Here is a 27,988-nt window from a genome sequence, read left to right as displayed (position 1 = left end):
TCTCGGAAGACAGCCTATAGTGAAGCAGAGGGGCAGCAGCAGCAGCGCCTCCACCAGTAACAAAGCGCTGCTGCGGCTCCTTCCTTCACCTCCCTCCTCCTCCTCCTCCCCCCCGTGCCGCTGCTCCTCTCATCTCCAAGCGACCCTCCTCCCTCTTCGTGTGTTACAGAGGCGGCAGCGTGTCTGGTGCTGCGGCTGCTGCCCGTAGTGCCCTGGCCTGATCTGTTCGTTACGACGGGCGGGCGGCGGGAGTCGCAGGACGCAGACCTGACGGGAGCGCTGGTGTGCGGCTGCGGCATGATACAATGAGTCATTGTGACTCATTGTAATGCCGGCGGCTGTGGGCCCTTGAGTGCGGCGGGGCCCGAGTGCAATGCACTGCCTGCCCTGCCAGTAGTTTTGCCCCTGGTGCCCCCCACTGGTGTGGGCTCCTGCAAGAGAGCCCCAGCGTCATGCAGTGGATTTGGCAGAAGCAGAGGACTCTGCTCCTGCGATCTTGAAGAGGCTTCTTGGAGTCAGCATCAGCATTCCCTTGGTGAATCCACAATGCCCTCCTATCCGAGACTGCCATGAAATTGGCCCGTGAGCACTTGTGCCCGGTGTAGGATTTTTAAATATGTGTAGTTTACTGTATGCAAGGGTTTAAAACCTTTTAGGAACTGAGATCTAAGGTGTATTACATGTAGTTTAAAAAAAACAAAAAAGGTTTATTTTATGGCAGTAGTTTCCAAACTGGGGTTCTTGCACTGGTAGCATAGTTTGGTGGTCCAGGACCAATTAAAATTATTTATACTTTATTAAATTGGCAAAACCATTCCCTCACAACATAACTGAACCTGAGGATGACATGCTATAAACACAATTTACTTAATTTTATATTTTTTTCTGAATTTCTCAATAAAAAAAACTTTGGCCTAGGGGTGCCGTGAAACAAATTTTGATACTATTTATTTATATAGTGCTCTTTCTCCAACAGGACTTGAGATATGGCTTCTGGAACTGAACACAGGATTCTAAATGTGGCTGTACCAAGGACCTATACAGTGGCATTACAGGTTGAGTATCCCTTATCCAAAATGCTTGGGACCAGCGGTATTTTGGATATCTGATTTTTCTGTATTTTGGAATAATTGCATACCATAACGAGATATTATGGTGATGGGACCTAAATCTAAGCACAGAATGCATTTATGTTTCATATATACCATATACACACAGCCTGAAGGTCATTTTAGCCAATATTTTTTTATAACTTTGTGCATTAAACAAAGTGTGTGTACATTCACAGAATTCATTTATGTGTCATATACACCTTATACACACAGTCTGAAGTTCATTTAATACAATATTTTTAATAACTTTGAGTATTAAACAAAGTTTGTGTACACTGAGCCATCAAAAAACAAAGGTTTCACTATCTCAGTCTCACTCAAAAAAGTCCGTATTTCGGAATATTCCGTATTTCGGAATATTTGGATATGGGATACTCAACCTGTATTACTTTTTTCTGCTACTGGTTCTTTACCTATGCAAACAAGCATCTGACTTGCCTTTCCTATTGCTTTGTTACATTGCTCACCTGAAATAGTAATACTTAGATAGCTTTCCTCTTGCCATTATAATGCCCTTAATATTATAGTTAGCCTTTGTATTTTTGAGACGTGTATGATTTTGCATTTTTTGGCATTAAATGTTGCCATGTTCTTGACCATTCCTCTAGTCCAGGGGCGGAACTGCCAGAGACAACGGAGTCAGTTGCCGCCGGGCTCCAGCCCTAAAGGGGCTTTCTCCATTGCCCTCCGGCTGTTACGTGCCCTTCCTACTAAATAGACAAAGGCGCTACCAGCAGGGTCTCGCAGTTTGTACATTCCATGCCGTAACACCCTTCTTTCCACCTTTTTCAAGACCCAGCCCAGCAGCCTCGCCGCTGCCACCACCGCTAGCTGCAGCACTGCCAGCGGTGGGGTGCCCCTGCTTCTTCTCACACCACAGATAGCTGGGCAGCACTGCAACTGCCTGCCTGATTGCTCCGCCCCCTTCCGGCTCCCAAGCACCTCTGCTGCCCAGTGATCCAGGAGCCTGCTGCTAGGAAGAAGTGGCCGAGCTTCAGCAAGCGAGTCTGGACACTGGCGGAGGAAGCCATGATAACCAGATAATGGGGAGTGGAGAGCCAGTTCCAAGGTAATACTTTATACAGCTGGTTGAGATCCTGGTCGGTGGATATGGATTCCAAGAAAACCCTGGAGGTGCTTCCTTTCAAGGGAGACACTCTCTTTGGAGAAGACCTCAATAAGATTGTAGCTGATCTGGCTACTGCTAAAACAGCTTGCCTACCTAGTATGACTCCTACCACGCAGAAGGCTAAAAGTACTTTCCCTTGGCCCTTTCATCCTCAAGGTAAAGCGTACCCAAGGTCAGGCATACCCAAAGCAAGCTCATGCTTCCAGACCTGCCAAGCCCAGACTGAAGCAAGCCTGGGCTGCCCATCAGCCTGCTTCCAAAACGGACAAGCCTGCCGCATGACGGTGCAGGCCTCCCTCTGGGGGATCCCAGGGTGGGGGGCCCGACTTCTAGGTTTGGCGTAATTCTAAGCTAGAGAATTCTGTTTGGAGCTCACCTTGTACTTTGTGAAGAAATAATCAGCATTGTGGCTGAGCAGATACATGTAGTGTGTGGCTGCAAACTGCATGGATCTGCTGCGTTGCAATGCTGGTACTTTTTTTTTTCAAAGTACCAATAGCTTCATATAATGTTCACAATTTTTATGCAGGATCAAATAGCTCAATAGGTAGGGTGTTTGATTAGAATTCAACAGGTTATAGGTTTGAATCCTGGGTATGGTAGTTTGAGATGTGTTATTTAATAAAGTATGTTGTTCTGACTGCCGGCATCCTATCACCTGGGATATCATACTAAATAAATGGAGTTGATCAATTTTTTTTTAATTTTTTTTTAAACTAGGGACAATTTCCAGATACTTTTCTTTATAACTGAGATTGCCCCCTGGAACTTCACATCAGTTGACAACTATGCATGAGTGGGCAGTGCTTGCTCTGGATCTGCCCACCCATTTATGTGCCGTCATAAAAGAAAGCACAACTGACAGTTATCCTGGGCGTACACTACACAATTATCTGTCAGGCTATCTATCAAGTCTGGATGGATGGAATGAAAATCTGGTAATGTATAGGAGCAAATGTCAATTAACCATTTGCTCCCAAACACTAGAAAAGTGGTCAAAAATGGTCATTACACAAATTGGTTAAACCCAAAATTTAACCAATTTGTTTAGGGGACCATTTTTGTCCATTTTCTAGTGTTTGAGAGTAAATCGTTGATGGTCATGTGCTCACATAGCTAACCGAATTTCTATTCCAACCAGCCAGTGTTGGAGATATGGTCTGCCAGATTACATAATGCATACCAGAGCCATAACTAGACTTTTTGGTGCCCTGTGACAGATAATTATATGCCCCCCCCCTCCCCATTTTTGCAATATGGACAAAAGGCGCATGCCTTGTGGGGAAGGGGCATAACAAGATTGGTCTCAGAGAAAGCACATGAGATATGAAGATATATCTAGTATACTTGACACTCAATGGTTTGTGGTATTGCCGGGGTGCCCTCCTTAAATGCATATACAGTCACACATGGCGTGTTTGTGCAAATGGCATATCAGCAGTCAGCACTAACTGGTGACATGCCATTTGTACAAGTAAGCCATGTGTGACTAATATATAAACATACTTTATTAAATAACACCTCAAACTATCATACCCAGGATTCAAACCTATAACCTGTTGAATTCTAATCAAATACCCTACCCATTGAGCTACTTGATCCTGCATCTATTCTAACCTCCAAAAACAGATTCAGTTGCATTTTCCAGCGTGTTTTGTTTGCGCCTTTGCAAATGTCTTACATCGACAAACTTATTTAGTACTATTTTGCAAATAGGGTTACATTGTCGCAACATTGTGTTCCCTAATTGCTTGATTTTTTTAAATGCAACAATTGATAAAGACACCTGATAATTGCTCTGTGAAGTCTTATTTTGTGTCTACTTCTTATCTACATTTAATTCCCTACCTCTAATCAAGGCATTTTTAAATGCTGGGGGCTGCCAGGACGTGAGGCCTACCTAGACTTTAGATCTGAATTTGAATGTACTTGTGAACTAACTTAATTTCCTACTTCTAAATTCATTCCTAAATTCACTACTTACATTAATCCTGTAGTTGGGCATTTTGAGCCTTCAATTGTGGGCATTGTTTTGTGTCCAGACCAGCAGCTGGTGGTGTGCATTTGCTGGAAAGGCATCGAAGACCTCCGATATGCTGCATCTCCTGATGTGTGTCTCCCTCAAGTGGCTGTCAGCAAATGCATGATAGACACCCCATTCCAAGCTGATTGTGACATCACGGAACATGCATCATAGAACAGGCATGCTAGAATATGGGTCTTCAACCTGCGACCCTCCAGCTGCTGTGGAACTACATATACCAGCATGCCCTGCCTCAGTTTTAGCATACCTTAATAGCAAAACTGTGGCAGGGCATGCTGGGATGTGTAGTTTCACAGCAGCTGGAGAGCCACAGGATGAAGACCCATGTGCTAGAGCCAAGCCGCAGGTACATTGAATGCTAGCAAGCTGAATGTTTAAATCATTTTTGTTCCGCAGCATTCCAATGCGGAAGATTCCATGGAACCAGAGATTATTCCATTGAGAAGGACATGCTGCCTTGATGACTGCACTGTGCAAATTAAATCACGGAGCCAGTTGGCTTGTGGGTGGCTCTGGTGACTGGGTGGTTGGGTGGGCGGTGTGTCGGAGGTGGAGCACATGCAAATGAATGTGTATCATCCAGCTAGTGAGAGTGAAAACTCATGCAGGAGTGTGCCTGCTTGTCAGTGGGTTATGCACCTTGCCAGGCGTCAAATCTACATGGAGCAGCTGGAGGGGACAAGAGCAGGTTTGCAAAATATAGATAGAAGAGCATATATGCTGGCGCATTCTCCATGATTGTGTCAGCTTATGTTTTGGTGCACTGCACTTTCCTTCACTAAGTTTTAGCCATTTTGGTTAAACGCAAGTGTAGTTGCTTCTCGCCCTTTTGGCTGTGATCTTGTATCGTGGTTGAAGAGTCTGCTGGAGGGATTGTTTTCTTCATTGGCGAGAGACTGAAGATATTCCAGGATGGAAGGCTTGGGAACACTATCCGTTTTTCAGTTGTGGAAGAGTTGAAAGACCGGATTGGACTACATTCTATAGTAAAGGATATCTTTGTATTTATTAATCCTCCATTTATATGTGTCTGTCTTTCAATAAAGCTTCGGGCTTGTGATTCCTTCACCCTCTTACACTCCACACCCATAGCCTTATTAACTGTTGTATTATTGTATTGTTTAAATGTATAGTGCAGTTCATGATTTATAGTGTAGGCTGGCCTGTGCTGTAGTTCTTGAACTGTACTATACCGACAGCATTTGTATTGTGTTTTGGCTGTGCTGCAACACGGTACTTATGTGTGTAATGTTTATGTATGTTTTTTTGCTTCTTTATGTCAATAAAGACTGCTTTTTCAATCCAATATCTGAAAACAATCAATGTTTATCTTTGATGGCAATAGAAGTGGTATGATATTTGCTGCTTTTGAAAGGCAATATCTGATATGTCCCCTATCTGGGAACCATATATTAAATGGCTTTTCAGAAAAGGGAGATGGGAGAAGAGCTTTCAGTACTTGTAGGACCGATGCTCATTTCCTATTCTAGCCTCCAAAAACAGATTCAGTTGCATTTTCCAGCGTGTTTTGGATGCGCCTTTGCAAATGTCTTACATCGACAAACTTATTTAGTACTATTTTGCAAATAGGGTTACATTGTTGCAACATTGTGTTCCCTAATTGCTTGATTTTTTAAATGCAACAATTGATAAAGACACCTGATAACTGCTCTGTGGAGTCTTATTTTGTGTCTACTTCTTATCTACATTTAATTCTCTACCTCTAATCAAGGCATTTTTAAATGCTGGGGGCTGCCAGGACGTGAGGCCTACCTAGACTTTAGATCTGAATTTGAATGTACTTGTGAACTAACTTAATTTCCTACTTCTAAATTCATTCCTAAATCCACTACTTACATGAATCCTGTAGTTGGGCATTTTGGGACTTCGATTGTGGGCATTGTTTTGTGTCCAGACCAGCAGCAGGTGGTGTGCATTTGCTGGAAAGGCATCGAAGACCTCCGATATGCTGCATCTCCTGATGTGTGTCTCCCTCAAGTGTCTGTCAGCAAATGCCTGCTAGACACCCCATTCCAAGCTGATTGTGACATCACGGTACATGCATCATAGAACAGGCATGCTAGAACATGGGTCTTCAACCTGCGACCCTCCAGCTGCTGTGGAACTACACATCCCAGCATGCCCTGCCTCAGTTTTAGCATACCTTAATAGCAAAACTGTGGCAGGGCATGCTGGGATGTGTAGTTTCACAGCAGCTGGAGGGCCACAGGATGAAGACCCATGTGCTAGAGCCAAGCCGCAGGTACATTGAATGCTAGCAAGCTGAATATTTAAATCCTTTTTGTTCCGCAGCATTCCAATGTGGAAGATTCCATGGAACCAGAGATCCTTCCATTGAGAAGGACATGCTGCCTGGATGACTACACTGTGCAAATTAAATCACGGAGCCAGTTGGTTTGTGGGTGGCTCTGGTGACTGGGTGGTTGGGTGGGTCGTGTGTCGGAGGTGGAGCACATGCAAATGATTGTGTATCATCCAGCTAGTGAGAGAGAAAACTCATGCAGGAGTGTGCCTGCTTGTCAGTGGGTTATGCACCTTGCCAGACGTCAAATCTACATAGAGCAGCTGGAGGGGACAAGAGCAGGTTTGCAAAATATAGATAGAAGAGCATATATGCTGGCACATTCTCCATGATTGTGTCAGCTTATGTTTTGGTGCACTGCACTTTCCTCCACTAAGTTTTAGCCATTTTTGTTAAGCTCAAGTGTAGTTGCTTCTCGGCCTTTTGGCTGTGATCTTGTATCGTGGTTGAAGGGTCTGCTGGAGGGAGGGATTGTTTTCTTCATTGGCGAAAGACCAAAGATATTCCAGGATGGAAGGCTTGGGAACACTATCCGTTTTTCAGTTGTGGAAGAGCACAGAGGTCGGATTGGACTACATTCTATAGTAAAGGATACCTTTCTATTTATTGCCCCTCCCCTTATATGTGTCTGTGTTACAATAAAGCTTCGGTCTTGTGATTCCCTCACCCTCTTACACTCCACACCCATAGCCCTATTAACTGTTGTATTATTGTATTGTTTAAATGTATAGTGCAGTTCATGATTTATAGTGTAGGCTGGCCTGTGCTGTAGTTCTTGAACTGTACTATACCGACAGCATTTGTATTGTGTTTTATCTGTGCTGCAACACAGTACTTATGTGTGTAATGTTTATGTATGTTTTTTTGCTTCTTTATGTCAATAAAGACTGCTTTTTCAATCCAATATCTGAAAACAATCAATGTTTATCTTTGATGGCAATAGAAGTGGTATGATATTTGCTGCTTTTGAAAGGCAATATCTGATATGTCCCCTATCTGGGAACCATATATTAAATGGCTTTTCAGAAAAGGGAGATGGTAGAAGAGCTTTCAGTACTTGTAGGACCGATGCACATTTCCTATTCTAGCCTCCAAAAACAGATTCAGTTGCATTTTCCAGCGTGTTTTGGATGCGCCTTTGCAAATGTCTTACATCGACAAACTTATTCAGTACTATTTTGCAAATAGGGTTACATTGTTGCAACATTGTGTTCCCTAATTGCTTGATTTTTTAAATGCAACAATTGATAAAGACACCTGATAACTGCTCTGTGGAGTCTTATTTTGTGTCTACTTTTTATCTACATTTAATTCTCTACCTCTAATCAAGGCATTTTTAAGTGCTGGGGGCTGCCAGGACGTGAGGCCTACCTAGACTTTAGATCTGAATTTGAATGTACTTGTGAACTAACTTAATTTCCTACTTCTAAATTCATTCCTAAATTCACTACTTACATGAATCCTGTAGTTGGGCATTTTGGGACTTCGATTGTGGGCATTGTTTTGTGTCCAGACCAGCAGCAGGTGGTGTGCATTTGCTGGAAAGGCATCGAAGACCTCCGATATGCTGCATCTCCTGATGTGTGTCTCCCTCAAGTGGCTGTCAGCAAATGCCTGCTAGACACCCCATTCCAAGCTGATTGTGACATCACGGTACATGCATCATAGAACAGGCATGCTAGAACATGGGTCTTCAACCTGCGACCCTCCAGCTGCTGTGGAACTACACATCCCAGCATGCCCTGCCTCAGTTTTAGCATACCTTAATAGCAAAACTGTGGCAGGGCATGCTGGGATGTGTAGTTTCACAGCAGCTGGAGGGCCACAGGATGAAGACCCATGTGCTAAAGCCAAGACGCAGGTACATTGAATGCTAGCAAGCTGAATATTTAAATCCTTTTATTCCGCAGCATTCCAATGTGGAAGATTCCATGGAACCAGAGATACTTCCATTGAGAAGGACATGCTGCCTGGATGACTACACTGTGCAAATTAAATCACGGAGCCAGTTGGCTTGTGGGTGGCTCTGGTCACTGGGTGGTTGGGTGGGTGGTGTGTCGGAGGTGGAGCACATGCAAATGATTGTGTATCATCCAGCTAGTGAGAGAGAAAACTCAAGCAGGAGTGTGCCTGCTTGTCAGTGGGTTATGCACCTTTCCAGACGTCAAATCTACATGGAGCAGCTGGAGAGGACAAGAGCAGGTTTGCAAAATATAGACAGAAGAGCTCTCCAGCCTAGTTTGCTGTCTGTTTCCACTTCTCTTTTCTTGAGCCGCTCCCTTCTATGCCCTTGCGCACTATCCTGACTTCTCCCATCTGCTTACTTTGTGCCTTCCAACGCACAATGCGAACTACAGGTAGTGCTGCAGGGCCCACACCCTTTTACTTGCCATACAGAGCAGCTCTGGAGTTGTTACAGTGCCCAGCTTCTGCAAGAAATCAGCTTGAATGCTTCAGGGGCTGGGGCATAGCCAACATGAGCCCTGCACCGAAGGAGGGTGGAGGTGTTTAATGTGAACTATAGGTCATCCAAGCGCCGCAAAAGGCCGCCATGCCCTGCATGCCCCTTTTCTCTTTTCATATGCAGACGAGGGTTGAAGCCAACTTTGACCCACTGCTTGGATGACATCACCATATGCAAATCCATCTGCTGCAGGCCTTCCCCCAGGAATGCTTGCACTAGTTGTTGCATTTGGTTTGTTGTTTGGGGGTGCTTCAGTATTAGGCAGCCTTCTGCCCTCCCATGTTCATCTGAAAATATGTGTTCTCCCTGCAGTTGTTGTCCCCAGATGAGAGTTCCCTTGTGCTGCCTCAGTTGAATCTTCTTTACTTGACAGAGATGTGCCTGAGCATCGGCCCTCCCCAGCCCTATCCCAAATCATACTTATTTTGCATAGGAGATACCATGGTCATGAAGATTGTTCTCCCAGGGTGAGGTTCATTCATTGCATTCTGGGTATGCTGACCCCTGTGATTTCCCCAAATGTGGGAAACTTGACTGCATTATTTGTGGTAGTGGGGGACTGTGTTTGTGCTTTCCTCTGGTCAGCTCTGGTAAAAGTCAGATTTCTTTGTCTCAGATCTTCCTCTAGCCTTGTTCTTCTTTCGAGAGTTCCCTTGTGCTGCCTCAGTTGGATCTCCTTTACTTGACAGGGGGGTGCCCAAGCAGCGACCCTCCCCAGCTCTAGCCCAACTCCTACTTACCTGCCAGGTGAGATACTATGATCATGAAGGTGCTTCTCCCAGGGCAAGGCTCACCCATTGCACTCTGGGTGTGCTGCCCCTGTGATTTCCCCAAATGTGGGAAACTTGACTGCATAATTTGTGTTTCCACTGGTCGGCTTTCATATAATTCAGATCTCTTTGTCTCAGGTCTCTCTCCAGCCTAGTTTGCAGTCTGTTTCCACTTCTTTTTTTTTGAGCCCCTCCCTTCTATACCCTTGTGCACTATCCTGACTTCTCCTCCTGTCTGCTTACTTTGTGCCTTCCAATGCACAATGCAAACTACAGGTAGTGCTGCAGGGCCCACAAACTTTTACTTGCATTACAGAGCAGCTCTGGAGCTGTTACAGTGCCAAGCTGCTGCAAGAAATCAGCTTGAATGCTTCAGGGGCTGGGGCATTGCCAACATGAGCCCCACACCGAAGGAGGGTGGGGGTGTTTAATGCGAACTAAGGGTCATCTAAGCGCCGCAAAAGGCCGCCATTCCCTGCATACCCCTTTTCTCTTTTCATATGCAGATGAGGGTTCCAGCCAACTTTGGCCCACTGCTTGGATGACATCACTGTATGCAAATCCGTCTTCTGCAGACCTTCCCCCAGGAATGCTTGTACTAGTTGTTGCATTTGGTTTGTTGTTTGGGGGTGCTTCAGTATTAGGCAGCCTTCTGCCCTCCCATGTTCATCTGAAAATATGTGTTCTCCCTGCAGTTGTTGTCCCCAGATGAGAGTTCCCTTGTGCTGCCTCAGTTGAATCTCCTTTACTTGACAGAGATGTGCCTGAGCAGCGGCCCTCCCCAGCCCTATCCCAAATCATACTTATTTTGCATAGGAGATATCATGGTAATGAAGATTGTTATCCCAGGGTGAGGTTCATTCATTGCATTCTGGGTATGCTGACCCCTGTGATTTCCCCAAATGTGGGAAACTCGACTTCATTATTTGTGGTAGTGGGGGACTGTGTTTGTGCTTTCCTCTGGTCAGCTCTGGTAAAAGTCAGATTTATTTGTCTCAGATCTTCCTCTAGCCTTGTTCTTCTTTCGAGAGTACCCTTGTGCTGACTCAGTTGGATCTCCTTCACTTGACAGGGAAGTGCCCGAGCAGCGACCCTACCCAGCTCTAGCCCAACTCCTACTTACCTGCCAGGTGAGATACTATGATCATGAAGGTGCTTCTCCCAGGGCAAGGCTCACCCATTGCACTCTGGGTGTGCTGCTCTTGCGATTTCCCCAAATGTGGGAAACTTGACTGCATAATTTGTGTTTCCCCTGGTCGGCTCTCGTATAATTCAGATCTCTTTGTCTCAGGTCTCTCTCCAGCCTAGTTTGCTGTCTGTTTCCACTTCTCTTTTCTTGAGCCGCTCCCTTCTATGCCCTTGCGCACTATTATGACCTCTCCTGTCTGCTTACTTTGTGCCTTCCAACGTCAATGCAAACTACAGGTAGTGCTGCAGGGCCCACACCCTTTTACATGCTTTACAGAGCAGCTCTGGAGCTGTTACAGTGCCCAGCTGCTGCAAGAAATCAGCTTGAATGCTTCAGGGGCTGGGGCATAGCCAACATGAGCACCACACCGAAGGAGGGTGGAGGTGTTTAATGTGAATTAGGGGTCATCCAAGCGCCGCAAAAGGCCGCCATGCCCTGCACATCCCTTTTTTCTTTTCATATGCAGACGAGGGTTGAAGCCAACTTTGACCCACTGCTTGGATGACATCACCATATGCAAATCCATCTGCTGCAGGCCTTCCCCCAGGAATGCTTGCACTAGTTGTTGCATTTGGTTTGTTGTTTGGGGGTGCTTCAGTATTAGGCAGCCTTCTGCCCTCCCATGTTCATCTGAAAATATGTGTTCTCCCTGCAGTTGTTGTCCCCAGATGAGAGTTCCCTTGTGCTGCCTCAGTTGAATCTCCTTTACTTGACAGAGATGTGCCTGAGCAGCGGCCCTCCCCAGCTCTATCCCAAATCATACTTATTTTGCATAGGAGATACCATGGTCATGAAGATTGTTCTCCCAGATTGAGGTTCATTCATTGCATTCTGGGTATGCTGACCCCTGTGATTTCCCCAAATGTGGGAAACTTGACTGCATTATTTGTGGTAGTGGGGGACTGTGTTTGTGCTTTCCTCTGGTCAGCTCTGGTAAAAGTCAGATTTCTTTGTCTCAGATCTTCCTCTAGCCTTGTTCTTCTTTCGAGAGTTCCCTTGTGCTGCCTCAGTTGGATCTCCTTCACTTGACAGGGGGGTGCCCGAGCAGCGACCCTCCCCAGCTCTAGCCCAACTCCTACTTACCTGCCAGGTGAGATACTATGATCATGTAGGTGCTTCTCCCAGGGCAAGGCTCACCCATCGCACTCTGGGTGTGCTGCCCCTGTGATTTCCCCAAATGTGGGAAACTTGACTGCATAATTTGTGTTTCACCTGGTCGGCTCTCGTATAATTCAGATCTCTTTGTCTCAGGTCTCTCTCCAGCCTAATTTGCAGTCTGTTTCCACTTCTCTTTTCTTGAGTTGCTCCCTTCTATGCCCTTGCGCACTATCCTGACTTCTTCTGTCTGCTTACTTTGTGCCTTCCAACGCACAATGCAAACTACAGGTAGTGCTGCAGGGCCCACACCCTTTTACTTGCCTTACAGAGCAGCTTTGGAGCTGTTACAGTGCCCAGCTGCTGCAAGAAATCAGCTTGAATGCTTCAGGGGCTGGGGCATAGCCATCATGAGCCCCACACCGAGGGAGCAACTCGAAAGAAGAACAAGGCTAGAGGAAGATCTGAGACAAAGAAATCTGACTTTTACCAGAGCTGACCAGAGGAAAGCACAAACACAGTCCCTCACTACCACAAATAATGCAGTCCAGTTTCCCACATTTGGGGAAATCACAGGGGTCAGCATACCCAGAATGCAATGAATGAACCTCACCCTTGGAAAACAATCTTCATGACCATGGTATCTCCTATGCAAAATAAGTATGATTTGGGATAGAGCTGGGGAGGGCCGCTGCTCAGGCACATCTCTGTCAAGTAAAGGAGATTCAACTGAGGCAGCACAAGGGAACTCTCATCTGGGGACAACAACTGCAGGGAGAACACATATTTTCAGATGAACATGGGAGGGCAGAAGGCTGCCTAATACTGAAGCACCCCCAAACAACAAACCAAATGCAACAACTAGTGCAAGCATTCCTGGGGGAAGGCCTGCAGCAGATGGATTTGCATATGGTGATGTCATCCAAGCAGTGGGTCAAAGTTGGCTTCAACCCTCATCTGCATATGAATAGAGAAGAGGGGCGTGCAGGGCATGGCGGCCTTTTGCGGCGCTTGGATGACCCCTAGTTCGCATTAAACACCTCCACCCTCCTTCGGTGTGGGGCTCATGTTGGCTATGCCCCAGCCCCTGAAGCATTCAAGCTGATTTCTTGCAGCAGCTGGGCACTGTAACAGCTCCAGAGCTGCTCTGTAAGGCAAGTAAAAGGGTGTGGGCCCTGCAGCACTACCTGTAGTTCGCATTGTGCGTTGGAAGGCACAAAGTAAGCAGACGGGAGAAGTCAGGATAGTGCGCAAGGGCATAGAAGGGAGCGGCTCAAGAAAAGAGAAGTGGAAACAGACAGCAAACTAGGCTGGAGAGAGACCTGAGACAAAGACATCTGAATTATACGAGAGCCGACCAGGGGAAACACAAATTATGCAGTCAAGTTTCCCACATTTGGAGAAATCACAGGGGCAGCACACCCAGAGTGCGATGGGTGAGCCTTGCCCTGGGAGAAGCACCTACATGATCATAGTATCTCACCTGGCAGGTAAGTAGGAGTTGGGCTAGAGCTGGGGAGGGTCGCTGCTCGGGCACCCCCCTGTCAAGTGAAGGAGATCCAACTGAGGCAGCACAAGGGAACTCTCGAAAGAAGAACAAGGCTAGAGGAAGATCTGAGACAAAGAAATCTGACTTTTACCAGAGCTGACCAGAGGAAAGCACAAACACAGTCCCTCACTACCACAAATAATGCAGTCCAGTTTCCCACATTTGGGGAAATCACAGGGGTCAGCATACCCAGAATGCAATGAATGAACCTCACCCTGGGAGAACAATCTTCATGACCATGGTATCTCCTATGCAAAATAAGTATGATTTGGGGATAGAGCTGGGGAGGGCCGCTGCTCAGGCACATCTCTGTCAAGTAAAGGAGATTCAACTGAGGCAGCACAAGGGAACTCTCATCTGGGGACAACAACTGCAGGGAGAACACATATTTTCAGATGAACATGGGAGGGCAGAAGGCTGCCTAATACTGAAGCACCCCCAAACAACAAACCAAATGCAACAACTAGTGCAAGCATTCCTGGGGGAAGGCCTGCAGCAGATGGATTTGCATATGGTGATGTCATCCAAGCAGTGGGTCAAAGTTGGCTTCAACCCTCGTCTGCATATGAAAAGAAAAAAGGGATGTGCAGGGCATGGCGGCCTTTTGCGGCGCTTGGATGACCCCTAATTCACATTAAACACCTCCACCCTCCTTCGGTGTGGGGCTCATGTTGGCTATGCCCCAGCCCCTGAAGCATTCAAGCTGATTTCTTGCAGCAGCTGGGCACTGTAACAGCTCCAGAGCTGCTCTGTAAAGCATGTAAAAGGGTGTGGGCCCTGCAGCACTACCTGTAGTTTGCATTGACGTTGGAAGGCACAAAGTAAGCAGACAGGAGAGGTCATAATAGTGCGCAAGGGCATAGAAGGGAGCGGCTCAAGAAAAGAGAAGTGGAAACAGACAGCAAACTAGGCTGGAGAGAGACCTGAGACAAAGAGATCTGAATTATACGAGAGCCGACCAGGGGAAACACAAATTATGCAGTCAAGTTTCCCACATTTGGGGAAATCGCAAGAGCAGCAAACCCAGAGTGCAATGGGTGAGCCTTGCCCTGGGAGAAGCACCTTCATGATCATAGTATCTCACCTGGCAGGTAAGTAGGAGTTGGGCTAGAGCTGGGTAGGGTCGCTGCTCGGGCACTTCCCTGTCAAGTGAAGGAGATCCAACTGAGTCAGCACAAGGGAACTCTCGAAAGAAGAACAAGGCTAGAGGAAGATCTGAGACAAAGAAATCTGACTTTTACCAGAGCTGACCAGAGGAAAGCACAAACACAGTCCCCCACTACCACAAATAATGCAGTCAAGTTTCCCACATTTGGGGAAATCACAGGGGTCAGCATACCCAGAATGCAATGAATGAACCTCACCCTGGGATAACAGTCTTCATTACCATGATATCTCCTATGCAAAATAAGTATGATTTGGGATAGGGCTGGGGAGGGCCGCTGCTCAGGCACATCTCTGTCAAGTAAAGGAGATTCAACTGAGGCAGCACAAGGGAACTCTCATCTGGGGACAACAACTGCAGGGAGAACACATATTTTCAGATGAACATGGGAGGGCAGAAGGCTGCCTAATACTGAAGCACCCCCAAACAACAAACCAAATGCAACAACTAGTGCAAGCATTCCTGGGGGAAGGTCTGCAGAAGACGGATTTGCATACAGTGATGTCATCCAAGCAGTGGGCCAAAGTTGGCTGGAACCCTCATCTGCATATGAAAAGAGAAAAGGGGTATGCAGGGAATGGCGGCCTTTTGCGGCGCTTGGATGACCCTTAGTTCGCATTAAACACCCCCACCCTCCTTCGGTGTGGGGCTCATGTTGGCAATGCCCCTGCCCCTGAAGCATTCAAGCTGATTTCTTGCAGCAGCTTGGCACTGTAACAGCTCCAGAGCTGCTCTGTAATGCAAGTAAAAGTTTGTGGGCCCTGCAGCACTACCTGTAGTTTGCATTGTGCATTGGAAGGCACAAAGTAAGCAGACAGGAGGAGAAGTCAGGATAGTGCACAAGGGTATAGAAGGGAGGGGCTCAAAAAAAAAGAAGTGGAAACAGACTGCAAACTAGGCTGGAGAGAGACCTGAGACAAAGAGATCTGAATTATATGAAAGCCGACCAGTGGAAACACAAATTATGCAGTCAAGTTTCCCATATTTGGGGAAATCGCAAGAGCAGCACACCCAGAGTGCAATGGGTGAGCCTTGCCCTGGGAGAAGCACCTTCATGATCATAGTATCTCACCTGGCAGGTAAGTAGGAGTTGGGCTAGAGCTGGGTAGGGTCGCTGCTCGGGCACTTCCCTGTCAAGTGAAGGAGATCCAACTGAGTCAGCACAAGGGAACTCTCGAAAGAAGAACAAGGCTAGAGGAAGATCTGAGACAAAGAAATCTGACTTTTACCAGAGCTGACCAGAGGAAAGCACAAACACAGTCCCCCACTACCACAAATAATGCTGTCAAGTTTCCCACATTTGGGGAAATCACAGGGGTCAGCATACCCAGAATGCAATGAATGAACCTCACCCTGGGATAACAGTCTTCATTACCATGATATCTCCTATGCAAAATAAGTATGATTTGGGATAGGGCTGGGGAGGGCCGCTGCTCAGGCACATCTCTGTCAAGTAAAGGAGATTCAACTGAGGCAGCACAAGGGAACTCTCATCTGGGAACAACAACTGCAGGGAGAACACATATTTTCAGATGAACATGGGAGGGCAGAAGGCTGCCTAATACTGAAGCACCCCCAAACAACAAACCAAATGCAACAACTAGTACAAGCATTCCTGGGGGAAGGTCTGCAGAAGACGGATTTGCATACAGTGATGTCATCCAAGCAGTGGGCCAAAGTTGGCTGGAACCCTCATCTGCATATGAAAAGAGAAAAGGGGTATGCAGGGAATGGCGGCCTTTTGCGGCTTTTGGATGACCCTTAGTTCGCATTAAACACCCCCACCCTCCTTCGGTGTGGGGCTCATGTTGGCAATGCCCCAGCCCCTGAAGCATTCAAGCTGATTTCTTGCAGCAGCTTGGCACTGTAACAGTTCCAGAGCTGCTCTGTAATGCAAGTAAAAGTTTGTGGGCCCTGCAGCACTACCTGTAGTTTGCATTGTGCATTGGAAGGCACAAAGTAAGCAGACAGGAGGAGAAGTCAGGATAGTGCACAAGGGTATAGAAGGGAGGGGCTCAAAAAAGAAGAAGTGGAAACAGACTGCAAACTAGGCTGGAGAGAGACCTGAGACAAAGAGATCTGAATTATATGAAAGCCGACCAGTGGAAATACAAATTATGCAGTCAAGTTTCCCACATTTGGGGAAATCACAGGGGCAGCACACCCAGAGTGCAATGGGTGACCCTTGCCCTGGGAGAAGCACCTTCATGATCATAGTATCTCACCTGGCAGGTAAGTAGGAGTTGGGCTAGAGCTGGGGAGGGTCGCTGCTTGGGCACCCCCCTGTCAAGTAAAGGAGATCCAACTGAGGCAGCACAAGGGAACTCTCGAAAGAAGAACAAGGCTAGAGGAAGATCTGAGACAAAGAAATCTGACTTTTACCAGAGCTGACCAGAGGAAAGCACAAACACAGTCCCCCACTACCACAAATAATGCAGTCAAGTTTCCCAAATTTGGGGAAATCACAGGGGTCAGCATACCCAGAATGCAATGAATGAACCTCACCCTGGGAGAACAATCTTCATGACCATGGTATCTCCTATGCAAAATAAGTATGATTTGGGATAGGGCTGGGGAGGGCCGCTGCTCAGGCACATCTCTGTCAAGTAAAGAAGATTCAACTGAGGCAGCACAAGGGAACTCTCATCTGGGGACAACAACTGCAGGGAGAACACATATTTTCAGATGAACATGGGAGGGCAGAAGGCTGCCTAATACTGAAGCACCCCCAAACAACAAACCAAATGCAACAACTAGTGCAAGCATTCCTGCGGGAAGGCCTGCAGCAGATGGATTTGCATATGGTGATGTCATCCAAGCAGTGGGTCAAAGTTGGCTTCAACCCTCGTCTGCATATGAAAAGAGAAAAGGGGCGTGCAGGGCATGGCGGCCTTTTGCGGCGCTTGGATGACCTATAGTTTGCATTAAACACCTCCACCCTCCTTCGGTGTGGGGCTCATGTTGGCTATGCCCCAGCCCCTGAAGCATTCAAGCTGATTTCTTGCAGAAGCTGGGCACTGTAACAGCTCCAGAGATGCTCTGTATGGCAAGTAAAAGGGTGTGGGCCCTGCAGCACTACCTGTAGTTCGCATTGTGCGTTGGAAGGCACAAAGTAAGCAGATGGGAGAAGTCAGGATAGTGCGCAAGGGCATAGAAGGGAGCGGCTCAAGAAAAGAGAAGTGGAAACAGACAGCAAACTAGGCTGGAGAGCTCTTCTGTCTATATTTTGCAAACCTGCTCTTGTCCTCTCCAGCTGCTCCATGTAGATTTGACGTCTGGAAAGGTGCATAACCCACTGACAAGCAGGCACACTCCTGCATGAGTTTTCTCTCTCACTAGCTGGATGATACACAATCATTTGCATGTGCTCCACCTCCGACACACCACCCACCCAACCACCCAGTGACCAGAGCCACCCACAAGCCAACTGGCTCCGTGATTTAATTTGCACAGTGTAGTCATCCAGGCAGCATTTCCTTCTCAATGGAAGGATCTCTGGTTCCATGGAATCTTCCACATTGGAATGCTGCGGAATAAAAAGGATTTAAATATTCAGCTTGCTAGCATTCAATGTACCTGCGGCTTGGCTTTAGCACATGGGTCTTCATCCTGTGGCCCTCCAGCTGCTGTGAAACTACACATCCCAGCATGCCCTGCCACAGTTTTGCTATTAAGGTATGCTAAAACTGAGGCAGGGCATGCTGGGATGTGTAGTTCCACAGCAGCTGGAGGGTCGCAGGTTGAAGACCCATGTTCTAGCATGCCTGTTCTATGATGCATGTTCCGTGATGTCACAATCAGCTTGGAATGGGGTGTCTAGCAGGCATTTGCTGACAGCCACTTGAGGGAGACACACATCAGGAGATGCAGCATATCGGAGGTCTTCGATGCCTTTCCAGCAAATGCACACCACCTGCTGCTGGTCTGGACACAAAACAATGCCCACAATCGAAGTCCCAAAATGCCCAACTACAGGATTCATGTAAGTAGTGAATTTAGGAATGAATTTAGAAGTAGGAAATTAAGTTAGTTCACAAGTACATTCAAATTCAGATCTAAAGTCTAGGTAGGCCTCACGTCCTGGCAGCCCCCAGCATTTAAAAATGCCTTGATTAGAGGTAGGGAATTAAATGTAGATAAGAAGTAGACGCAAAATAAGACTCCACAGAGCAGTTATCAGGTGTCTTTATCAATTGTTGCATTTAAAAAATCAAGCAATTAGGGAACACAATGTTGCAACAATGTAACCCTATTTGCAAAATAGTACTAAATAAGTTTGTAGATGTAAGACATTTGCAAAGGCGCATTTAAAACACACTGGAAAATGCAACTGAATCTGTTTTTGGAGGCTAGAATAGGAAATGTGCATCGGTCCAACAAGTACTGAAAGCTCTTCTACCATCTTCCTTTTCTGAAAAGCCATTTAATATATGGTTCCCAGATAGGGGACATATCAGATATTGCCTTTCAAAGCAGCAAATATCATACCACTTCTATTGCCATCAAAGATAAACATTGATTGTTTTCAGATATTGGATTGAAAAAGCAGTCTTTATTGACATAAAGAAGCAAAAAAACATACATAAACATTACACACATAAGTACTGTGTTGCAGCACAGCCAAAACACAATACAAATGCTGTCGGTATAGTACAGTTCAAGAACTACAGCACAGGCCAGCCTACACTATAAATCATGAACTGCACTATACATTTAAACTATACAATAATACAACAGTTAATAAGGCTATGTGTGTGGAGTGTAAGAGGGTGAGGGAATCACAAGACCGAAGCTTTATTGTAACACAGACACATATAAGGGGAGGGGCAATAAATAGAAAGGTATCCTTTACTATAGAATGTAGTCTAATCCGACCTCTGTGCTCTTCCACAACTGAAAAACGGATAGTGTTCCCAAGCCTTCCATCCTGGAATATCTTCAGTCTCTCGCCAATGAAGAAAACAATCCCTCCAGCAGACTCTTCAACCACGATACAAGATCACAGCCAAAAGGGCGAGAAGCAACTACACTTGCGTTTAACCAAAATGGCTAAAACTTAGTGAAGGAAAGTGCAGTGCACCAAAACATAAGCTGACACAATCATGGAGAATGCGCCAGCATATATGCTCTTCTATCTATATTTTGCAAACCTGCTCTTGTCCCCTCCAGCTGCTCCATGTAGATTTGACGCCTGGCAATGTGCATAACCCACTGACAAGCAGGCACACTCCTGCATGAGTTTTCACTCTCACTAGCTGGATGATACACATTCATTTGCATGTGCTCCACCTCCGACACACCGCCCACCCAACCACCCAGTCACCAGAGCCACCCACAAGCCAACTGGCTCCGTGATTTAATTTGCACAGTGCAGTCATCCAGGCAGCATGTCCTTCTCAATGGAATAATCTCTGGTTCCATGGAATCTTCCGCATTGGAATGCTGCGGAACAAAAATGATTTAAACATTCAGCTTGCTAGCATTCAATGTACCTGCGGCTTGGCTCTAGCACATGGGTCTTCATCCTGTGGCTCTCCAGCTGCTGTGAAACTACACATCCCAGCATGCCCTGCCACAGTTTTGCTATTAAGGTATGCTAAAACTGAGGCAGGGCATGCTGGTATATGTAGTTCCACAGCAGCTGGAGGGTCGCAGGTTGAAGACCCATATTCTAGCATGCCTGTTCTATGATGCATGTTCCGTGATGTCACAATCAGCTTGGAATGGGGTGTCTAGCATGCATTTGCTGACAGCCACTTGAGGGAGACACACATCAGGAGATGCAGCATATCGGAGGTCTTCGATGCCTTTCCAGCAAATGCACACCACCAGCTGCTGGTCTGGACACAAAACAATGCCCACAATTGAAGGCTCAAAATGCCCAACTACAGGATTAATGTAAGTAGTGAATTTAGGAATGAATTTAGAAGTAGGAAATTAAGTTAGTTCACAAGTACATTCAAATTCAGATCTAAAGTCTAGGTAGGCCTCACGTCCTGGCAGCCCCCAGCATTTAAAAATGCCTTGATTAGAGGTAGGGAATTAAATGTAGATAAGAAGTAGACACAAAATAAGACTCCACAGAGCAATTATCAGGTGTCTTTATCAATTGTTGCATTTAAAAAAATCAAGCAATTAGGGAACACAATGTTGCGACAATGTAACCCTATTTGCAAAATAGTACTAAATAAGTTTGTCGATGTAAGACATTTGCAAAGGCGCAAACAAAACACGCTGGAAAATGCAACTGAATCTGTTTTTGGAGGTTAGAATAGATGCAGGATCAAGTAGCTCAATGGGTAGGGTATTTGATTAGAATTCAACAGGTTATAGGTTTGAATCCTGGGTATGATAGTTTGAGGTGTTATTTAATAAAGTATGTTTATATATTAGTCACACATGGCTTACTTGTACAAATGGCATGTCACCAGTTAGTGCTGACTGCTGATATGCCATTTGCACAAACACGCCATGTGTGACTGTATATGCATTTAAGGAGGGCACCCCGGCAATACCACAAACCATTGAGTGTCAAGTATACTAGATATATCTTCATATCTCATGTGCTTTCTCTGAGACCAATCTTGTTATGCCCCTTCCCCACAAGGCATGCGCCTTTTGTCCATATTGCAAAAATGGGGAGGGGTGGGGGGGCATATAATTATCTGTCACAGGGCACCAAAAAGTCTAGTTATGGCTCTGGTATGCATTATGTAATCTGGCAGACCATATCTCCAACACTGGCTGGTTGGAATAGAAATCCGGTTATCTATGTGAGCAAATGACCATCAACGATTTACTCTCAAACACTAGAAAATGGACAAAAATGGTCCCCTAAACAAATTGGTAAAATTTTGGGTTTAACCAATTTGTGTAATGACCATTTTTGACCACTTTTCTAGTGTTTGGGAGCAAATGGTTAATTGACATTTGCTCCTATACATTACCAGATTTTCATTCCATCCATCCAGACTGGATAGATAGCCTGACAGATAATTGTGTAGTGTACGCCCAGGATAACTGTCAGTTGTGCTTTCTTTTATGACGGCACATAAATGGGTGGGCAGATCCAGAGCAACCACTGCCCACTCATGCATAGTTGTCAACTGATGTGAAGTTCCAGGGGGCAATCTCAGTTATAAAGAAAAGTATCTGGAAATTGTCCCTAGTTTAAAAAAAAAAAAAAAAAAAAATTGATCAACTCCATTTATTTAGTATGATATCCCAGGTGATAGGATGCCGGCAGTCAGAACAACATACTTTATTAAATAACACATCTCAAACTACCATACCCAGGATTCAAACCTATAACCTGTTGAATTCTAATCAAACACCCTACCTATTGAGCTATTTGATCCTGCATAAAAATTGTGAACATTATATGAAGCTATTGGTACTTTGAAAAAAAAAGTATCAGCATTACAACGCAGGAGATCCATGCAGTTTGCAGCCACACACTACATGTATCTGCTCAGCCACAATGCTGATTATTTCTTCACAAAGTACAAGGTGAGCTCCAAACAGAATTCTCTAGCTTAGAATTATGCCAAACCTAGAAGTCGGGGCCCCCACCCTGGGATCCCCCAGAGGGAGGCCTGCACCGTCATGCGGCAGGCTTGTCCGTTTTGGAAGCAGGCTGATGGGCAGCCCAGGCTTGCTTCAGTCTGGGCTTGGCAGGTCTGGAAGCATGAGCTTGCTTTGGGTATGCCTGACCTTGGGTACGCTTTACCTTGAGGATGAAAGGGCCAAGGGAAAGTACTTTTAGCCTTCTGCGTGGTAGGAGTCATACTAGGTAGGCAAGCTGTTTTAGCAGTAGCCAGATCAGCTACAATCTTATTGAGGTCTTCTCCAAAGAGAGTGTCTCCCTTGAAAGGAAGCACCTCCAGGGTTTTCTTGGAATCCATATCCACCGACCAGGATCTCAACCAGCTGTATAAAGTATTACCTTGGAACTGGCTCTCCACTCCCCATTATCTGGTTATCATGGCTTCCTCCGCCAGTGTCCAGACTCGCTTGCTGAAGCTCGGCCACTTCTTCCTAGCAGCAGGCTCCTGGATCACTGGGCAGCAGAGGTGCTTGGGAGCCGGAAGGGGGCGGAGCAATCAGGCAGGCAGTTGCAGTGCTGCCCAGCTATCTGTGGTGTGAGAAGAAGCAGGGGCACCCCACCGCTGGCAGTGCTGCAGCTAGCGGTGGTGGCAGCGGCGAGGCTGCTGGGCTGGGTCTTGAAAAAGGTGGAAAGAAGGGTGTTACGGCATGGAATGTACAAACTGCGAGACCCTGCTGGTAGCGCCTTTGTCTATTTAGTAGGAAGGGCACGTAACAGCCGGAGGGCAATGGAGGAAGCCCCTTTAGGGCTGGAGCCCGGCGGCAACTGACTCCGTTGTCTCTGGCAGTTCCGCCCCTGGACTAGAGGAATGGTCAAGAACATGGCAACATTTAATGCCAAAAAATGCAAAATCATACACGTCTCAAAAATACAAAGGCTAACTATAATATTAAGGGCATTATAATGGCAAGAGGAAAGCTATCTAAGTATTACTATTTCAGGTGAGCAATGTAACAAAGCAATAGGAAAGGCAAGTCAGATGCTTGTTTGCATAGGTAAAGAACCAGTAGCAGAAAAAAGTAATACAGGTTGAGTATCCCATATCCAAATATTCCGAAATACGGAATATTTCGAAATACGGACTTTTTTGAGTGAGACTGAGATAGTGAAACCTTTGTTTTTTGATGGCTCAGTGTACACAAACTTTGTTTAATACTCAAAGTTATTAAAAATATTGTATTAAATGAACTTCAGACTGTGTGTATAAATGACACATAAATGAATTCTGTGAATGTACACACACTTTGTTTAATGCACAAAGTTATAAAAAATATTGGCTAAAATGACCTTCAGGCTGTGTGTATATGGTATATATGAAACATAAATGCATTCTGTGCTTAGATTTAGGTCCCATCACCATAATATCTCGTTATGGTATGCAATTATTCCAAAATACAGAAAAATCCGATATCCAAAATTCCTCTGGTCCCAAGCATTTTGGATAAGGGATACTCAACCTGTAATGCCACTGTATAGGTCCTTGGTACAGCCACATTTAGAATCCTGTGTTCAGTTCCAGAAGCCATATCTCAAGTCCTGTTGGAGAAAGAGCACTATATAAATAAATAGTATCAAAATTTGTTTCACGGCACCCCTAGGCCAAAGTTTTTTTTATTGAGAAATTCAGAAAAAAATATAAAATTAAGTAAATTGTGTTTATAGCATGTCATCCTCAGGTTCAGTTATGTTGTGAGGGAATGGTTTTGCCAATTTAATAAAGTATAAATAATTTTAATTGGTCCTGGACCACCAAACTATGCTACCAGTGCAAGAACCCCAGTTTGGAAACTACTGCCATAAAATAAACCTTTTTTGTTTTTTTTAAACTACATGTAATACACCTTAGATCTCAGTTCCTAAAAGGTTTTAAACCCTTGCATACAGTAAACTACACATATTTAAAAATCCTACACCGGGCACAAGTGCTCACGGGCCAATTTCATGGCAGTCTCGGATAGGAGGGCATTGTGGATTCACCAAGGGAATGCTGATGCTGACTCCAAGAAGCCTCTTCAAGATCGCAGGAGCAGAGTCCTCTGCTTCTGCCAAATCCACTGCATGACGCTGGGGCTCTCTTGCAGGAGCCCACACCAGTGGGGGGCACCAGGGGCGAAACTACTGGCAGGGCAGGCAGTGCATTGCACTGGGGCCCCGCCGCACTCAAGGGCCCACAGCCGCCGGCATTACAATGAGTCACAATGACTCATTGTATCATGCCGCAGCCGCACACCAGCGCTCCCGTCAGGTCTGCGTCCTGCGACTCCCGCCGCCCGCCCGTCGTAACGAACAGATCAGGCCAGGGCACTACGGGCAGCAGCCGCAGCACCAGACACGCTGCCGCCTCTGTAACACACGAAGAGGGAGGAGGGTCGCTTGGAGATGAGAGGAGCAGCGGCACGGGGGGGAGGAGGAGGAGGAGGGAGGTGAAGGAATGAGCTGCAGCAGCGCTTTGTTACTGGTGGAGGCGCTGCTGCTGCTGCCCCTCTGCTTCACTATAGGCTGTCTTCCGAGAACAGCCTATAGTGAAGCAGAGGGGCAGCAGCAGCAGCGCCTCCACCAATAAGACAGCGCTGCTGCGGCTCCCTCCTCCACCTCCCTCCTCCTCCTTCTCTACTGCCCGGGAATCGTCAAGCTGCACGAGGAGCCTGAGCCAGCGGAGAGGGTAAGTATAATTCTTCTTTCTTTCTTTCTTTCTTTCTTTCTTTCTTTCTTTCTTTCTTTCTTTCTTTCTTTCTTTCTTTCTTTCTTTCTTTCTTTCTTTCTTTCTTCTCTTTCTTTCTTTGTTGGGACTGCCTGCCGCTATGTGTAAAAAGGGGGAATCTGCCTGCCGCTATGTGTAAAAAGGGGGAATCTGCCTGCCGCTATGTGTAAAAAGGGGGAATCTGCCTGCAGCTATGTGTAAAAGGGGGGAATCTGCCTGCAGCTATGTGTTAAAAGGGGGAATCTGCCTGCAGCTATGTGTAAAAAGGGGGACTGCCTGCCGCAATGTGTAAAAAGGGGGAATCTGACTGCCGCTATGTGTAAAAAGGGGGAATCTGCCTGCAGCTATGTGTAAAAAGGGGGACTGCCTGCCGCAATGTGTAAAAAGGGGGAATCTGCCTGCCGCAATGTGTAAAAAGGGGGAAGCTGCTTGCCGCAATGTGTAAAAAGGGGGAATCTGCTTGCCGCAATGTGTAACAAGGGGGAATCTGCCTGCCGTAATGTGTAACAAGGGGGATGCTGTCTGCCGTAATGTGTAACAAGGGCACGCTGTCTGCCATAATGTGTAACAAGGGCAAGCTGTCTGCTGTAATGTGTAACAAGGGCAAGCTGTCTGCTGTAATGTGTAAAAAGTGTACGATGTCTGCCATTATGTGTAACAAGGGCAGGCTGACTGCTGTTATGTGAAAAAAGTGTACGCTGTCTGCCGCTATGTTTAACAAGGGCAGGCTGTCTGCCGTTATGTGTAAAAAGTGTACGCTGTCTGTCGCTATGTTTAACAAGGGCAGGCTGTCTGCCGTTATGTGAAAAAAATGTACGCTGTCTGCCGCTATGTGTAACAAGGGCACGCTGTCTGCCGTTGTGTAAAAAAGGGGGATGCTGTCTGCCGTAATGTGTAAAAAGGGGACGCTGTCTGCTGTAATGTGTAAAAAGAGGACGCTGTCTGCTGTAATGTGTAAAAAGAGGAATCTGTCCGCCGTAAGGTGTAAAAGGGTCTCTACCTGGTGTAGTGGTGCTACTGTGCGGCGTAATTTGAATAATGGAGACTACTGTGCACCGTTTTATGAATTGGTATTATTTTGTGGCCACACCCCTTAACCACGAAGCCACGCCACTATGTTTTTTTGCGCGCGCCTACAGCGCGCACTGCCCCTGTTTTGCATGCAGGGGTGGGGCTCCAATGCCGTTTCTTGCACACACTGCTAAAATGTCTAGTTACGGCACTGTTGCTAGGTATCCACTTCCCTGAGCAGGCCCCCCTCACCAGATCCTCTCCAGGGGTGAGGGGGTGGACTTGGATGGGAAGGGATGGGGGGGGGGGGGCCCAAGCCATTTTGTCGCACATGGGCCCACTGCTCGCTAGTTCCACCACTGGGGGGCACGTCTAAAACTCTTCAGTCAGTTCGGGATTAATTCGGACCTGGACTCGTGGGTTTTACAAATAGTGTCCCAAGGGTACAAACTGGGGTTTCAAGAAGTTCCCCCTCACCGATTGTTCAAATCAGCCTTAGTCAGCAGGGAGAAGGTTTTTATTCAAGCCTCTTCGTGGTCCCGAAGCCGGACGGCTCAGTCAGACCAATCTTAAATCTGAAATCCCTTAATTTCTACCTAAAGAAATTCAATTTCAAGATGGAATCTCTCAGGGTAGTGATCTCCAGTCCGGGGGATAAAGGAGATTTCCTGGTTTTGGTAGACATAAAGGATGCCTACTTACATGTTCCCATTTAGCCACTGCATCAAGCTACCTGAGGTTTGCAATTCAGGATTGTCATTACCAATTTCAGACGTTGCCGTTTGGTCTGTCCACGGCTCCGAGGATTTTCACCAGGGTGATGGCGGAAATGATGGTTCTCCTTCGCAAGCAAGGAGTCACAATTATCCCGTACTTGGATGATCTCCTGATAAAGGCGAGATCCAGGTACCAGTTGGTGCAAAACATCTACTCTCCCTGACAGTTCTTTAACAACATGGTTGGCTCCTAAACTTGCCAAAATCGCAGTTGGTCCTAATGACGCGGTTGTTGTTTTTGGGAGTGATACTGGACACAGAAGAGGTTTTCTTCTAGTGGAATGGCTCTGGAGATCCAGAGTCTGGTCAAACAAATTCTGAAACCAGCAAGAGTGTTAATCCATCAATGCATTCGGTTGCTGGGGAAGATGGTTGCGGCCTACGAGGCCATTCAGTTTGGCAGGCTCCATGCCAGAGTGTTCCAGTGGGACCTGTTGGACAAGTGGTCCGGATCCCACCTACACATGCACCGGAGGATAATCCTGTCTTCCAAGACCAGAATCTCACTCCATTGGTGGCTGCACAGTTCTCACCACCTAGAGGGGCGATGGTTTGGGATCCAGGACGGGATCCTAGGGACCACGGATGCAACCCTCCGAGGCTGGGGAGCGGTCACACAGGGGGAAAACATCCAAGGAAGATGGTTAAGTCAGGAAAGTTGTCTCCACATAAATGTTCTGGAGTTAAGGGCCATTTAATAACTGCAGACACAGTACGCACTGGGACGGGTGCCCAGCATCCTCTACGGACTAAGAGAAAAGTATTTACCAGTAGGTATTAAAATCCTATTTTCTCTAAAGTCCTAGAGGATGCTGGGGACTCCGTAAGGACCATGGGGATAGACGGGCTCCGCAGGAGACATGGGCACTTTAAGAAAGACTTTAGTTCTGGGTGTGCACTGGCTCCTCCCTCTATGCCCTTCCTCCAGACCTCAGTTTGATACTGTGCCCAGTGGAGACTGGGTGCTTTTCAGGAGCTCTCCTGAGCTTTCTGACAGAAAGTATTTTGTTAGGTTTTTAATTTTCAGGGAGCACTGCTGGCAACAGACTCCCTC

At 46.4% G+C, this 27,988-nt stretch overlaps 15 non-coding genes across 15 annotated transcripts; 6 read left to right on the top strand and 9 right to left on the bottom strand.

Annotated features, from left to right (window-relative positions):
* The first annotated feature begins 9,488 nt into the window (after window positions 1-9,488).
* LOC134898815 (U1 spliceosomal RNA) lies at window positions 9,489-9,652 on the top strand. Its single transcript, XR_010172506.1, has one exon. It is a non-coding gene; the product is annotated as a U1 spliceosomal RNA (small nuclear RNA).
* A 152-nt stretch (window positions 9,653-9,804) lies between these two features.
* Window positions 9,805-9,967, top strand: LOC134899267 (U1 spliceosomal RNA). The gene has a single exon (XR_010172947.1). It is a non-coding gene; the product is annotated as a U1 spliceosomal RNA (small nuclear RNA).
* Window positions 9,968-10,641: 674 nt separating this feature from the next.
* LOC134899097 (U1 spliceosomal RNA) lies at window positions 10,642-10,805 on the top strand. Its single transcript, XR_010172782.1, has one exon. It is a non-coding gene; the product is annotated as a U1 spliceosomal RNA (small nuclear RNA).
* A 152-nt stretch (window positions 10,806-10,957) lies between these two features.
* LOC134899289 (U1 spliceosomal RNA) lies at window positions 10,958-11,120 on the top strand. The gene has a single exon (XR_010172969.1). It is a non-coding gene; the product is annotated as a U1 spliceosomal RNA (small nuclear RNA).
* Window positions 11,121-11,790: 670 nt separating this feature from the next.
* Window positions 11,791-11,954, top strand: LOC134899047 (U1 spliceosomal RNA). The gene has a single exon (XR_010172733.1). It is a non-coding gene; the product is annotated as a U1 spliceosomal RNA (small nuclear RNA).
* A 152-nt stretch (window positions 11,955-12,106) lies between these two features.
* On the top strand, window positions 12,107-12,269 carry LOC134899486 (U1 spliceosomal RNA). The gene has a single exon (XR_010173158.1). It is a non-coding gene; the product is annotated as a U1 spliceosomal RNA (small nuclear RNA).
* Window positions 12,270-12,626: 357 nt separating this feature from the next.
* LOC134899014 (U1 spliceosomal RNA) lies at window positions 12,627-12,790 on the bottom strand. The gene has a single exon (XR_010172701.1). It is a non-coding gene; the product is annotated as a U1 spliceosomal RNA (small nuclear RNA).
* Window positions 12,791-13,461: 671 nt separating this feature from the next.
* Window positions 13,462-13,624, bottom strand: LOC134899600 (U1 spliceosomal RNA). Its single transcript, XR_010173253.1, has one exon. It is a non-coding gene; the product is annotated as a U1 spliceosomal RNA (small nuclear RNA).
* A 152-nt stretch (window positions 13,625-13,776) lies between these two features.
* On the bottom strand, window positions 13,777-13,940 carry LOC134898939 (U1 spliceosomal RNA). The gene has a single exon (XR_010172627.1). It is a non-coding gene; the product is annotated as a U1 spliceosomal RNA (small nuclear RNA).
* A 671-nt stretch (window positions 13,941-14,611) lies between these two features.
* LOC134899435 (U1 spliceosomal RNA) lies at window positions 14,612-14,774 on the bottom strand. The gene has a single exon (XR_010173113.1). It is a non-coding gene; the product is annotated as a U1 spliceosomal RNA (small nuclear RNA).
* A 152-nt stretch (window positions 14,775-14,926) lies between these two features.
* Window positions 14,927-15,090, bottom strand: LOC134899119 (U1 spliceosomal RNA). The gene has a single exon (XR_010172802.1). It is a non-coding gene; the product is annotated as a U1 spliceosomal RNA (small nuclear RNA).
* A 674-nt stretch (window positions 15,091-15,764) lies between these two features.
* Window positions 15,765-15,927, bottom strand: LOC134899377 (U1 spliceosomal RNA). The gene has a single exon (XR_010173054.1). It is a non-coding gene; the product is annotated as a U1 spliceosomal RNA (small nuclear RNA).
* A 152-nt stretch (window positions 15,928-16,079) lies between these two features.
* LOC134899195 (U1 spliceosomal RNA) lies at window positions 16,080-16,243 on the bottom strand. The gene has a single exon (XR_010172876.1). It is a non-coding gene; the product is annotated as a U1 spliceosomal RNA (small nuclear RNA).
* Window positions 16,244-16,917: 674 nt separating this feature from the next.
* On the bottom strand, window positions 16,918-17,080 carry LOC134899440 (U1 spliceosomal RNA). Its single transcript, XR_010173119.1, has one exon. It is a non-coding gene; the product is annotated as a U1 spliceosomal RNA (small nuclear RNA).
* A 152-nt stretch (window positions 17,081-17,232) lies between these two features.
* On the bottom strand, window positions 17,233-17,396 carry LOC134898849 (U1 spliceosomal RNA). The gene has a single exon (XR_010172537.1). It is a non-coding gene; the product is annotated as a U1 spliceosomal RNA (small nuclear RNA).
* Between the last annotated feature and the right edge of the window lie 10,592 nt (window positions 17,397-27,988).

Source organism: Pseudophryne corroboree, chromosome 3 (genome assembly GCF_028390025.1).
Source record: "Pseudophryne corroboree isolate aPseCor3 chromosome 3, aPseCor3.hap2, whole genome shotgun sequence".
NCBI lineage: Eukaryota > Metazoa > Chordata > Amphibia > Anura > Myobatrachidae > Pseudophryne > Pseudophryne corroboree.
The sequence above is the reverse complement of the archived record's forward strand: the minus strand, read 5'-3'. Positions and strand labels throughout refer to the sequence as shown.